We start from the raw sequence: 11,891 nt of genomic DNA, 5'->3' as shown, positions 1-11,891 counted from the left end.
TTAAAAATCACCAATGGCTTCCTTGTCACCAAATCGAGTGGGCTTTTCCCATCCTCACATCTGAGCCTGCCACACGTCTCTTCCTGCTTGCCATTCTCTCTTCCCTTGGCTTTGGAGACACTGAACGGCTCCAGGTCTCTTGCATCTCGCAGCATCTTTACTCTCTACTCTTGCCATACATGGGCCAGTTTTGCTCTAGCTTTTGTCTTTGTCTTCTTCTCTCTCTATGCTCTCTCCAGAGCAGTCATGTCCATTCTCCTGCTTCCAGCCATTCTGATCACATCCCATGATTTATCACTAGTCCTGATCATTCATTGAGTTCCAGACCAAATTGAAGTCCCAAGTAACCTACTGGGCATGTTCATTTTATGTCAGACAGGGACTTCAAACTCAGTGCCTCAAGCTGAAAGTATCATCTTTTCCTCCAAACTCGTCCCTTTCCATATTGTCCAGTTTCATAAATGGCACAACCATCCACTCCGTTAATAAAACCAGAAACGTGGGAGTCATCATTGGCTCCTTTCTTCCTCTCACCCCCCACATCCAATCCTTCACCGAGTTTTGTCGTGTCTACTTCTTCAATATTTCTCCAGTTTGTCCCTTTCTCTCCAGGCCCCTTTTCTGTTTTGCTTCATTTATCCATTCATTCAGCAGTCACTGAATATTCTGTCATGGTCACTGTGTCAGATTCTAGGGAAACCACAGTGAACAAGACAGTTGAGGTATTTGCCCTTGTGACAATTCATTCTAGTGAGGGACACAGTGAAGAAACAAGTGAATAAATACATAAAGAGCTACGAAGGCAGTGAATGTATGGCTGTGATAGAGGACAAGAGGGGGACATATTTTAGGTACAGTTTTCAGAGAAAGCCTTTTTAAGGAGGTGTTATTTAAGCTAAGACCTGAAGGCTGACAAAGAGCCAGAAATGTGAAGGGCCAAGGAGTTAACCTTCCAGGGAGAGGAACCAACAACTGCAAAGATCCAGAGGCCAGAAAGAGCTCAAGTGTGTTATGGAGCAGAAAAGATGCCGCTGTGGCTGAAGTGAAGGAGGAGCCAGTGGGACAAGATGTGATCAGAGGGGGAGGCAGGGACCACACTTTGGAGGACAATGTAAACCAGGGAAAGAAGCTTGCATTTGATTCCAAGGAGAATTCTCTTAGGGAGAAGTGTAGTCTCATAAACGCATTTTGAAAAACAATGACTTGGCCATTGTGAAGAGCCTAGACTGCCGCAGGCTAAGAGAGGGGGCAAGAGAGCAGAGAGGAGGCCTGTGCAGCTGTCTATGCGAGAGAAATGGTAATGGCGGGGCAGGCAGAGAGACGTGGAGGGATGAGATATACTTGAGGTAGAATAGAATCTGTCAATAAATTGAACGTGGGGAGTGAGGGGAAGGAAAGAATCAACGAAGACTCCTGGGGTTTGGGCCTGAGCAACTAGTAAATGGTGCCATTTACTAAGATGGGAAGACTGGGGGAGGAACAGGCTTCCTGTTGAATTCAGATTTTTCCTTTGGACATGTTTACTTTGGATTTTTCTTTAAGCATTTAAGTGAAGCTCTCAAGTAGGTGGTTGGTTAAATGAGGCGAGGTTTGGGATGGACATGAACATTTGGGAGTGACAAACATATAGGTGTCATTTGAAACCATGGGAATGGATGCACTCACCTCAAGAGAGAGTGCAGAGAGGAGAGGAGAGGAGAGTTTGGGCAGAGAGGAGAGGAGAGGAGAGTTTGGATAGAGGAGGAGTACATGGAGAGGCCAGTGAGGTAGGAGAAAAACCAGGAGAGTGTTGTCTGTCCCAAGGTTGAGAGAAGATATTTTTACAGAAGGAAGAAGTCAATCGCCACTGGGGGCATCTGCTGAGAGGTCAGGTCAGATGCAGCCTGGATGGAGCCAGCCCATGTGGAGCACCTGCTGTGTGCCAAGCACTGGGCGCAGGGGCTTAACATGTATTACCTCAGTGACTCCTTACATCAACCCTATGAGATACGTGCTATGATTACCACCTCCACTTTAGAGATTAGGAAATTGAGTCTCAGCGAGGTTAAGCATTTTTCTCAAGGTCATACAATTGAGTAGTGGTAAAGGCAGGGTTCAAACGCAAGCAGGCTGGCTCCAGAGGCCCTGTCTTAACCACCACACTGGCCTGCCTATCATAATATCGGCTCCTAGAAGCGTCTGCTGGATTTGGCAATCTGGCAGTTGTTGGTGATCTTGACGAGAGTAATTTTAGTGAAGAGGTAAGGGTAGAAGCCAGAGTGCAGTGGTGGACAGATGAATGGATGCTAAGGAAGCAGAGATAAAGTATAGATGGCTCTTTTGAGAAATTCCCCTTTGAAGGAAAGCACAGATGTGGGGCCATGACTGGAGGGAGATGTGGATCAAAGGAAAGTCTAGCCTTTTTCCCTTCCCTCTCGTCTGTCCTCTTCCTTCCCTTCCCTGCCCCTGCCCATTTTTGTTAAGAAGGAAGTTCCTGAATGTGTGTCTTTGTTAAAGGGAATGAGACAGAGAGTGGCAGGAGCTACCCAAAAAAGCCTTGGGAGGATGAGAAGGGTGGGCTCTGGAGTACAGTTTGAAGGGTTGGTCTGAGATAGGAGGAAGGCCTCATCCCCCATTGTGATGGGGGAAGAAGGAGAAATGGGGCTACGGAATTTGTGGGGAGAAAAGGAAGTTCCTGTCTGATGGTGCTCATTTTCTCAATGCATCACGAGGTGAGGTTATCAGCAGTGAGGGGTGGCCACTGGGGAAGAAACAGGAGAGCTGAGTCATATGCCCATCAATTGTCCCCTGAGCTAAACCAGTAACCCCCTCCCTGCTTCTACTTTTTCCTCCATCCTCCACACTGAAGCTGAGTTATTCTTCTGAAAGATTAGAAAGGTTAACTCCTGCTCCCAAACCTTCAGTGTCTTTACCCATGTCTTCTCCTTGGCCTGGAATGCCTTCTCCATGGCCCGCCTCTGCCTGTTGATGCCTTCTCTGGAACTCTCAAAGTGGATACAACCTCTCTATCCAGATGGAACTGATCACTTCCCATTCTTTGTAATTAACAGATCTATAAGCGTGGCTCTGAGCCCTTTGAGAGCAGGGGCACTGCCATATTCACCTCCGTGCTCCTGCCATGCCAACATAGCTCCTGGTTCATAGTAGATGCCCTACTGTGTGTTTTTCTACATAGTAGATAAACGTACATTGACCTGAGCACATACATGAGGGTCGAGAGACCAGGTTTCTGATCTCTTTCCCTTCCTGCTCCTTGGTTTCCATTTTTGTAACATGAATGGATGAAACCTGATGGTTTCTAATGCCTCAGTCCTGCTACTTTGTGCCTCCACCATTGATGAATTTGCCTGACCCTTCTGGGATGCCACTGACGTTGCCAACCTGTAACCTAAGTTTACAAACCTTTGGATGAAGAGGGGTGATTTTTCCACTTATGTGTCAGACTCTGATGAATCAGCCCTTTCGACTGATTTGGGCATTTCCTGTGTACCATGCTAAAATCTGTGTGTATTTTCTTGCATAGTCCTCATAACAATCATGGGGGTCAGATTTTACAGGTGAGGAAACTGAGGTTTGATGAGGTTGGGCAGGGTTGGGATTCTAACTCGGGCTCTTTACTTTCTGAGCTTCCGGGGTGTTTGCCTCTAACAGTGGTCTCCACTTTGGCTGCACATTAGACTCACCTGGCGGGCTTTAAACATCGGTGGCTGGATGCTACCCCCAGACATCCTGACTCAGTTGGTCTGGGGTACGGTCTGGTCCGTGGGGATGTTTTGAAGCTCCCTAGATAATTATTTTGTGCAGCCAGGATTGAGACCACTGACCTAGAGACCCAGCCCTCAGGTCTGAAGCTAATCCTGACCTGGGCCACCTCAGTCCCACTAGGTTTCTGGGATAGGAGCGGGGAATGGAGGTTGGGATAGAGTCAGGACTCAGGGGCAGGCGTGGGGATGAGAGGTGTGATGGGAAAGGATCTGGAATTCCTCTTATTATATAGGCTGTAGTGCCTGGGGCTCGGTAGGCACTACAGAGAGAATCCTGGGCCAGGCTTGTGTCCATCATGGCTTCCTTGCCTCAACCCCCAGGCATACCTGGGTACAAACTGTATAATTGTCCAGGGGAGCACGTGTCTTCCTCAGTGTTGATGCTTTTTCCAAAGCCCCCTCCCCACCCAAAGCCTTGGATGCTATTTCCCATGTGCTCAGACTTTGGCTAGAATGCTGTTATCAGTACAGAGTATCTAGACTCCTACGACTCCGCTACCAACAGATGGTCACCCACCTCCTAGCCTCTTGTCACTGGACCTGTCCTGATACTGAGCCTGATCAAGTTAAGAGTCTACGCCCCCTTGGACCAAGCTTCCTGCTCGGGAATCAGGTTCCTGGCCTCAGCTTCCCCAGGGTCTGGCCTCCTTCTTCCTCACTAGTCCTGATGGCCAGGGTCACAGCAAGCCTTATACACAAGCCCACCCAAGTTACGACATGACAGGGTCAAGTGACCTCTTTCCAGAGGACCAGGGTGCTCTTTTGAAGACAGTGCCAGGCGGGGGCAGTCCTCTGCCCCTAGAAACTGGCCTGTGTACTCATGCATGCCAGGGTGGGGTACCCTTTAGGTGGAGAGGGCCTGGTTGGGGGAGGAATGCTGGGAGCTGCTGGGTGGGCCAGGTGGGTGTGGAGGAATTCTCTGTCCAGCTGCACATCTTTATTCATAATGCTTGATTGTTCCTGGCTAGGGAGCTGATCACGCTGTGTGTGTTGGGGTGGGGGGAGCCCTAGGCAGGCGGGCAGGCGGTGGGCTCACTTTGCTCCCTTCTTCTGTAACTGCACTGGGAGTGGGGGTGGCCACGAGCCTGGGGCTCTCAGGCTGCTCACAGCTGGTCCCGATTTGTGGACAATGGGAACTCAGCTCACAGTGCATATCCCATCCGAGCCCCCAGCTCAGTCTGGGACTGCTGGAAGGCTTGCGCAGGAATGCGGGCCAAAAGGCTCGGAGGGCATGCTGCAGAAAAGGCTTCAAGAAAAAGCTCTGCCAGAGAGGGGCGTGGAGCAGTGTGGGGGAGGGCAGTGGGAATGGGGCATGCCAGCTGACCTCTGCCCGTTGACCTCGCTGAGCCTGGCAGGGCCTTAGCAGTGACATCCACCTTGTAGCCTTGGAGCTCTTACTGCCTCACCGCTGGGGGAGGGGTGCCAGCTGATACCCCTATAGAAGCAAGGACTCGGCCAAGGGCACATGGAGTCCCCAGCAAATCTGGGACTGGCAGCCAGGCTACCAGACCAGGCCACACCATTCCTGCTCCTAGATCCAGCTATTCCTGGGGCTGAAGCCCCAGTCCCTGACCTCAGTGCCAGGGCCAGCCTGAATGCCTGTGAACCAGGCTCCCCCAAGCATGCTGCAAAGCGCAGGGAGGAGCCTAGGGGTGACATGGACCCCTGCAGTCCCTGCCCAGCTTCCCCAGGGTGGGGACTCCCTCCATCCCCTTGGCCCCACCAGGCACGGGAGCATCTGGGCTGCTCTGAGGGGATTTGGATCCTGGCTGGGCCAGATGGGGTGGGGGAGACGTGGGGAAATGGAGGCGGGAGGAGTAATAATAATAGCCTAACATGTTCTCATCACAAGGAAAAAAAATTGTAACTGTGGTGATGGATGTTAACTAAACTCATTGTGGTAGTCATTTTATAATATACGTGCCTATAAATAAATCCTTATGTTGTACACCTAAAACTAATACAATGTTGTATGTCAGTTATATCTCAATTAAAAAATAGTCCAATATATCGAGTTCCTAGCATGTGCCAGGCACAGTTTCTAAGTGCTTTGTACACGTGATCTTGTGTCACCCTCACAGGCACACTACGAGGCAGCTGTGGTCACTAACACCATTTTACGGAGGAGGACACTAAGGCTCAGAAAGGAGAGGTAACTTGCTCAAGGTCCCCTGGCTAGTGATTTGCAGAACAGAGATCTGAATCTAGACCATCTGACTCCCAGATGAGGGCTCTTGCCACTATGCTGTTCTTATGAATGCTTCAGGCTATGAGAGCTTTTGAAATGGCATCTAACTCATGCCTCCGAACTCAAGGAGGAGTTTCAACGCCAGCCCCAAAGGCACAGATTGAAGTTAAATTTTTTTAACTTTTTATTTTATATTGGAATATAGTTGATTAACAATGTTGTGTTAGTTTCAGGTGTACAGCAAAGTGATTCGGTTATACATATATGTGTATCTATTCTTTTTCAAATTCTTTTCCTATTTAGGTTGTTACATAATATAGAGCAGAGTTCCCTGTGCTATTACAGTAGGTCCTTGTTGGTTACCATTTTAAATATAGCACTGTGTACATGTCACTCCCAAACTCCCTAACTATCCCTTCCCCCCTGGTAACCATAAGTTCATTCTCTAAGACTGTGAGTCTGTTTCTGTTTTGTAAATAAGTTCATTTGTATCATTTCTTTTTAGATTCCACATATGAGATATAGTCAGACAGAGAAAGAGAAATATTATATGAAGTTAAATCTTCAAAAGACTTGTCCGGAGCGGGTGAATGCCCGGTGAAGTACTCTCCTGCCTGGAGATGGCAGCCCCTGCCCCCAGGGTGGGCAGAGGAGTGCAGGTCACTTGTCTTGCAGATGGGAAGGCTAAAGTTAGCCAGTGAGGAGGAATGGGGTACACATTCCGAACATCCCCCCAAGGCTGGGCTGGAGTGGTGTGAAAGGCGAGCTTGGCACTGAGCTGGGCTCCTGCTTTGGGAGAGGTAAGTTACTAAGAGACCAAGAATTGTGAGAGAGAGCTAGCGAGCTAGAGTTAGTTCATTAGGGCTATTTGGGACCTTTATAAAGACACAGGGGCCTCCATGCCCCGGGCAGCTTTGTCTGTTGCCCAAGCAATAGTCCATTAAGGCGGCCTGGGCTGGTGATGGGGCACAGGCCAGCAGGCCCCCAGCCCCTGTGCAGTGTTCTGGGAATAGTTCAGCTGGGTCTTTGCCTGGGAGGGCATCGGCCAGAGGCAGAGGCTGGTGGTGGAAGAGCCCCTCTGTGCCCAGGTTCTGCAGAGAGGGCTCCCGACTCATCCCACCAGTCTTGCAAAGTGGGCTTAAGGATTCACCTCATGTGACACACGTGGACACCAAGGTCCCAAGCGGGCATTAGCTCAAGGCTACAGAGCTCCTGAATTGCTGAGACAGGACTGCAAGCTGGGCTGTGCTTTGTCCTTAGCCCGGCAACCCTGGGCACTGGAAGGGAGGCCCGGATTTCTATGCCTACGTCTGACCTGGCCAGGCTGGGCTGGGGCAGGGCTGAACACAGGGAGTAGGGGTGCAGGCTGCCAGGAGGGAGAGCTGTGTGTGTTTGTGTGTCTTTTTGTGGGCGTGTGTGTGCCTGTGCGTTTCTGTGTGTGTGTCTCTCCCGGCAGCTGTTCTGCTTCCTCAGCAGCCTTTCCCTCCCCCCTCCACTTCGTTTCTCTTTCTTCTTCTCCTTATTCCTCATTGTTGTCTTCTTTTTTTTTAATGAGACTTAATTAGCGTCGAGTTCCTCCTCCAGCTCCCTCTCCGCCCCCTCCCCGCCCCTGCCCTCCCCTCCCTCCTCTCCCTCCTTCCCGAGGTACAGGCCAAGCGATCTGACAAATGCACTTGAGAACAAAGCGCCAGGCTAATTTGGGGCCTGCTCAGGAAGCAGGAGCTGAGCTGAGATAATGGGTCTGAAATAGCCCAGCATGGTTATGCTTCCTCAGCCTGTGGCCAGGCGGGTGCAGGCTTGGGCGGGCGGGCGGGTGGCGGGTGGACGGGCGGGCACCGGACACCGCTTGCCTCAGTCCCGCCCGTGGGACCATCCATGCCCAGTCCTGATCTCTTCTTTCGAAGCCCTCCAGATGCCCCTGGGGGGGTGAGGGCCATCTTTCTGCAGCAAAGTCAATTCTCCACTGGCCTTCCCAGGAGCCACTAACCCTCCTGCGGACCTTCAGATCCCAGCAGGGACAATCCTGGGTCAGCAGGGGCTGGACACTGGACCACCGTCACCCAACAGGTTGATGGCAAAGCTGCATCAAGAATCCAAGAGGCCAGCCCCCACCCCCACCCCACCCCCCACCACCTGCCGGCCTCAGTTCTCCTGGCTTGGCCGTGCTGTCCCCATCCCAGCTTGGTGGGGAGAGAGTGGGAGGGGACATATAGAGCAGGGCTGGAATCCCCGGTCAGGGCCCTCTAGGAACTCGACTACTGGGAAAGGTGGAACCCTCCAAGATGGCCAGAGAAGGAGGGGCAGCTGGGTGTGTTCTAACATCCCAAGCAAGACAGGACATTGCATGGTGCCCACCAGAGGGTTGGGTGAGATATCACTTGGATATCCTCTGCCTTGGCTTCCTGGAGCTTGTCCAGAGCTTGAGGCCAGACTGAGGGAGGAACAGTCAGGAGGATGGGCCAGTGATGAGCAGGACTCACCCTCCATGGCCCCTGCCCCATCCCATCCCTATGCCCCTGCTGCATGCTTTCACTCTGATCCAGACATGGCCTGGAGGCCTGCAATGAGAACAGTCATGGATCTTTACTCCCTGGCCGAGTTGTTGAGTTCACTGTCCTTCCCAGACCCACTGACCAGTGACCTTTGTGTGGACGTGTATCTATTTTGCTTCATTCCTCTTCCCAATATGCATTTCTTAAGCTCCTCCTAGCACCAGGCTCACTGCCAGGCCCTGGAGACTCAAAGGCAAATTGGACAGAGGCCCTGCTCTCAGGGGCCCTTAATCTGGTGGGGGTGACAGACAAAAAACTGAGAGAATACAGTACAATGTGATCCGTGTGGTGACAGTTGCAGTCCAAGAAGCTGTGAGAGCTGAGAGGATCTCAGGGCAGGGGCTCAGAGAAGGCTTCACAGAGGAGGTGACATATGAACTAGACTTGAAAGATGAATAGGGCTCTGCCAGGGTAAAGATGGAGGGGGCTAGAGATTTGCTCCCTTCAAGACACAGGGGAACTGGAATGTGAAAGTGCTAAACCAATGTGTTTTAATGTCCTAATACTTGTTTACAATCTTGGGATCCTGGGGCTAGAAGGAGGCAGATGAACAGGAGCTGCTGGGTTGGGTGAATGGGCCCCGCTTACATGCAGACCTGCTGGGCCACCGCCCACTGCTCCTACCCCGATAGTGTTCTGACCTGACGCAGGACTGAGGGCTTGCTCTCTCCTCAGACCTGCAGCACTGACCTCTCCATTCCTCCATCAATCCTCAGCCTTAACTGCACTGCTGGAACCTGGACCTCAGCCCTCGACTCCTTTTCTCCAAACAGAACTCCAGGTCTTAGCCCTTTGGTTTTTATTACGCACTTTATTTCTGACCCTGTTGTGCCAACCTGCCTTCAGTCCTACATCCCCTCTCTAACCACCAGAATCCCAGAGATGCCCTTGCCATGTGCACATTTGCTTTAGACATGGCTGGCTGTGGAGTGAGCAGATCACCTTCCTTTGGTGCTTTTCCATCTCTTGAACCGTTCCAGGACTTAATATAACCTTCCTGGCTTTTCCTGCAGCAAGGTCTCTGAAGGAACCCAGTCCAGGCTTTCTGAGCATGCGTTAGAAGGCTCGGGCTGTCTCCCAGAGCCACTATGTATGGTTGCACAGGTTGCAAATTGCACAAGGGTGTCTGGCTGAGGGTGTGAGTTGGGGCTGACATCCAGTCTGCCTTCTCTTTACCAATCATGTGCACACTGCTGCAGGCTGCATCTACCTAAAGGGATGCCCTTTTCTTATTAGCACAGAGGTGCTGAATGGGTATGAGGGGTCCAGGCTCTCTTCCCTCCACCTCTACCACGTCCCATCCCCATCTTTGTATTGAAGGAAGGGGATGGGAGATGATAAACGGCAAGGCCCTTCCAGCTGAGAAGCCCAAGTTTGTGAGCTGCAGCAAATATCTGGTGAGTGGGGCCAGCTCCGGGACAGAGGCTGTTCCGGGCTGTGCAAAGGGACTGTGAGTGAGGATTAGTGAGAGGAAATGAAAATTGGGGATGGCCCTCAGGGGAATTGACTACAGATGATGTCAGAGAGGAGGCTGTCTCCTGGAGAGCAAGGGACCCGAACGCAAGGCTGCAGAGATGGGGGTGGAGGCAGGAAGGTGTGGGAAGGAGGGGGCTATCTCCACTGTCCCCAGCAGTCAGGCAGGCAGCCACCTTCGAGGCCCAGGCCCCAGTCGGCCCACCTGGCTTCCTGACCCCTAGCCGCCTCCAAGCTCTCCTGGCGCCTTGGAAGCTGAGGGGGCACATTCCTGTGGAGGCCTCCAAGGACACCGGGGGTAGGGCAGGGAGGAGGGGATCATGAGGACAGGGTCTTACCTCCTGGAAGCATATTTCCCAGCTGTGAAAGAGTGAGCTTCCAAACATGTTCACTGTAGGTTCTCTCAGCCATGTTACAAGGTGGGTATTATTATTCCTATATTTTTCCCATTTCACCCGACTGCCAGCAGTGGACACGGGCTGAGGGCCAGGTATTACCCATTAGTGATTTCCAAAGCTCAAAACATTCTGTTTGGGAAGGATTAGCTCCATTTTGCAGATGAGGAACACTGAGGTCACATGTGGCTAATAAGAGGCAGAGCTGTCAATGATGGCCTTGGAGTGGGGCATGGAAGGAGGAATGTTTTGAAAGAAAGTGTGGACTTCCTAGGTGGCACAGTGGGTAAGAATCTGCCTGTCAATGCAGGGGACATGGGTTCGATCCCTGGCCCAGGAAGATACCACATGCCGCGGAGCAACTAAGCCCGTGCGCCACAACTACTGAGTCTGTGCTCTGGAGCCCATGAGCCACAACTATTGCCTAGAGCCCGTGCCCTGCAACAAGAGAGGCCACCTCAATGAGAAGCCCACGCACCGCAATGAAGAGTAGCCCCCACTTGCCGCAACTAGAGAAAGCCTGTGTGCAGCAACGAAGACCCCACACAGCCAATAAAATAAATAAATTAATTAATTTAAAAAAAAGTGAAAATGCATGTGTGCATGCCTATGCATGTGTGCATGCCTGTGCATGTGTGTGCCTGTGCGTACTGGGCAAGGGGCCAGGTTGCATCACAGAGCACCCATACCATCTAAAAGCAGAGGAACAGAGATGGGAGGGCCCAGCCGGAAGTGGCTTTGGGATGGGTGGGGAGGGGACTGGGTAGTATGGAGGTCGCGTAGTATGGCTGGAAGTTTGTGCCATAGAGAAGGGTAAGTTCCATTTATCGAGATTTCCCCCTGAGTTTGAGAATAGCTCTTTCTTCTTTTTCAGGGAAGCTGGGCTTTTTCTCCAAGGTTCTGATACTGCCTGCTCCCCTGCCCCCTCTCTGGGGGCTCTGCCTGCTCCCAGGTCCCCAGCTGGCACCCCCAGCCCTGCTCTCTAATTCCAGCGGGGCAGGCAGCATGCCCGCATGCCCAATTGATTCTCCTAGCACACACAGGTAATTCATCTCAGCCTCCTTTCCAGGCCCCCACCCTCAAATGCGCAGTCTTCCCAGCAGTCAGAGGCCAGCTCACCCCACCCATATCTCCGGCCAGCTGCAGCCCCTCATTTCCCAGGAAGAGAGAACTAATAAAGGACAATCTCTGAGCCGCAGCAACCCCCCAATTCTTTCTTGCCACAGCCGCCCCATAAAACTGAGGGGAGAGATAGAAAGGGAGCAAGTGTGAGTGGAGATAGAGTTGCCATCTGAGGAGGGGAGTGGGAAGGTGGGGATGTCTGGCTAAGGCTGGGACAAGACTGGCGCCCGACAAAAATGGAAGGCCCTATTCACAGCCACTTTAGTCCCTATGCCAGCTCCTAAGGAAGGGATAAGGGTGATATGGGTCTGAAATAGAGGGTGATGACTATGCCAAAGATGGTGGGTCCGATGTGGGCACCCAGGATGGGGAGTGCTGAGGGCCTCCTTCCTACCTT

This window comes from Hippopotamus amphibius, chromosome X (genome assembly GCF_030028045.1).
Source record: "Hippopotamus amphibius kiboko isolate mHipAmp2 chromosome X, mHipAmp2.hap2, whole genome shotgun sequence".
Classification (NCBI taxonomy): Eukaryota; Metazoa; Chordata; class Mammalia; order Artiodactyla; family Hippopotamidae; genus Hippopotamus; species Hippopotamus amphibius.
The sequence above is the reverse complement of the archived record's forward strand: the minus strand, read 5'-3'. Positions refer to the sequence as shown.